Here is a 2,819-nt window from a genome sequence, read left to right on the forward strand (position 1 = left end):
TCCAGGATAACTTGAATATCCCGGCTTAATCTGTTATCCTGGTTTTGTGCAACAGGCCCATGGAGCTGCATTGACAAAAACAACTTTTGAATGTACACATGTTCACCCAAAACAAGTTACTTCCCGAGACTATTTTGCAGCAGCACCGTTACCCATGACAATAGTGATAAACCAGAGCACGTTTTACTACCATCCCAGAATGCTGTGTGGACTAACCAGACCTTCCCCCGCTGCTCAGTGGAAGAAGTTCTGGCAAAGCGAGACTACGATTCCTCTCACACCACCTCCGGCGTCTCCTTGTTCCGATGGCAGCAGTACGCGGTGCCGCGGCGTTGGCGTCTGCAGCTGCCTAACCAAAGTCTCCGTCACGGGATAGATTTACTAAAGCCTGAAAACCGAGCCAAAGAGGAGATGCAGAATTCTAGTTTATAATATCCTGAAAGAATATAATATTATTTTTGCCCGACAACCCAAACATTATTGAAGGACATCAGAATAAGCCTTCAGAAATCCACTATGTTGTATTTGGTTGCAAACAAACAAAAATTCCCAGAAAACAATAATCAATCCATGTCACTGGTGTCTGCAGCTGCAGCTCCGGCCTTGATGAGATTCCACCGATGATGCAAGCTGTCTTATAAGCATCTATTAATTATTTAATTGTTTTCTTGGTTTGATCAAGTTATACAACATGTGGTCAGTTGAGATGGTCACATAAACTTTTTTTTAAATTTTTTATGTGTGTTTTGCGCATTATATGTATTAAGAATTTAGAGGACTTAAGTCTGGACACTCATCCTACACATCCCAGGAAGGGAGGGAGAGAGCAGGAGAATGGGAGGGAGAAACACCTATGAACTTAATTACCCAATGAATAATTAATGTTTGATTGCAGCGTTCCCCCAGGCTGTCAACACAAGATAATTTATCATAAGATTATAATTTATCACTAATTGCTTTGGCAAGAGGTTTATAATTACAATAATTTGCTTATTAAATGCACAAATTGTATTAAGCAGTAAACTTTTGTGTAAAGTACGTATCGATTTAGTTGCGCCCACACCGTCAGAAAGACTGCCATTAAATTGCATTTAATCGAGTTACACATTCGGGATTAAAAATAGTTGTTTGCTCACTCATAATGCAGTCCTGCTTTCCATAATTTAGTTAAACAAAACAGGTGATTATTCTAATGCAGTAGGATGCATGAGACCCAGGGAGCGATTTTTAGCACAGAGAGGTGCCTCAATATCCTCAAAACCAAGGAAAGCACTAAGTCTTAAGCTCCTCTGTGGATCCTGTTTACTCCTCTAAGCTGTGTTGCCTATTCAGATGAGGGGAATTTGAGTTGTTTGTCCCCAGCATAATGAGTGTTTGTTGTCTGGCACGGAAATCTTTGTGGAGTATTAACAGTATCGTAGCCGTGGGCTGTACAGGTGCTTGGTGACGTCCTACAGACCGTCCACGCTATCTATATATAAGTGCTTAGTGTTCGACTTTGCTCTAGTCTTTGTCTCCACTGCCAACTTCAGGAATTACTCATAATTCTGTTCATTCTTGCATACTTTTTTTTTTTCTTCTCAAAGTTATTGCCATTCACAGATTTATTGCCATTCACACAGATTAACAATACAGAACAATATCACCTTGAGATTGGTCTTCTCTTGCACATCTTTCATCTAAATGTGCATATCTTCGCTGCACAGAAGTAGAACACACACGTCTTCCTCCACAGATATCTATAGGAATTATACATCAAAGCAGTGAAGTATAAGGTCCCTAACTAAGGCAGTCAATGATGACAAGTGATGTCTATCCACTTGTGAAAATAGGCAGTTTTAGTTTAGTAGCAGTTGTAGCTGGGAAGTCATGTGTTCATCATATAAACCAGGTTCAACTTTTTGTAGGAATTGAGCAATAGGAGGGTTAGACTTCATCCATTTAACAGTAATTTTTATTCTTACAACTGTCAACAAAATATGTAGAATATAACACTGGTCTCTACAGGTAATAGTAGAATGTGTGTGTGTGGGTGTGTGTGTGTGTGTCAGTCAACTCTTCTGGAAAATGGAACAGTGATCACAATTCAATCCAGCAGTAAAAGAGATTCTAAAGATACCAAAATTACAGCCTTGGAAAAATACCACAGACAGTTATAATGAAAATTGTATCCTGTGTCACAGAAATCTTACGTGACAAAAATGTCCCCCTGAAAACAATGGCATAAAAATATTATTCATTAGTATTATTTTCCACTTTCACTGACTTAATTTTTTAACCCACATCCGTCCTGTTCATAACTAACACAAATTCATTCATTTTTAGAATTTGAACCCTTTAAATGGCAGTTTATATGCAAAAAGATACTGTCTTTATGTTTTCATTATACTTTATAACTAGGGGGGGATTTCTTTTTCTGTTTTTCATTGTCCGAGTCAATGATTAGCAACATTGATTTTTGTGCATTTTGTTTTTCCCCGCGCAGATTAAAGAAAAGTAAAAAATAAACTATCTCTTGATACCTTAGAGGACAAAAATGTCCCCTTCTCAAAAACTGCCATATGATTATATATTATTTTACACTTTCACTGACTTAAATCTTTAAACCCACATCTGTCCTGTTCATTTCTAACAAAAAATCCTTTTTTAGATTTTTTATTATTTATAAGATTATTATTATTATAATATTATTTTTCCCTTAATTAGGTAGAGATAGTGGACATACGTGGAAGGGGGAGAGAGATGGGGGATAACGCACAGCAGAGGGCCACAGGCTGGATTCAAACCTGGCCGCTGCAGGACTCAGCCAACATGGGGCG

The sequence above is a fragment of the Etheostoma spectabile genome, chromosome 23, assembly GCF_008692095.1.
Source record: "Etheostoma spectabile isolate EspeVRDwgs_2016 chromosome 23, UIUC_Espe_1.0, whole genome shotgun sequence".
Classification (NCBI taxonomy): domain Eukaryota; kingdom Metazoa; phylum Chordata; class Actinopteri; order Perciformes; family Percidae; genus Etheostoma; species Etheostoma spectabile.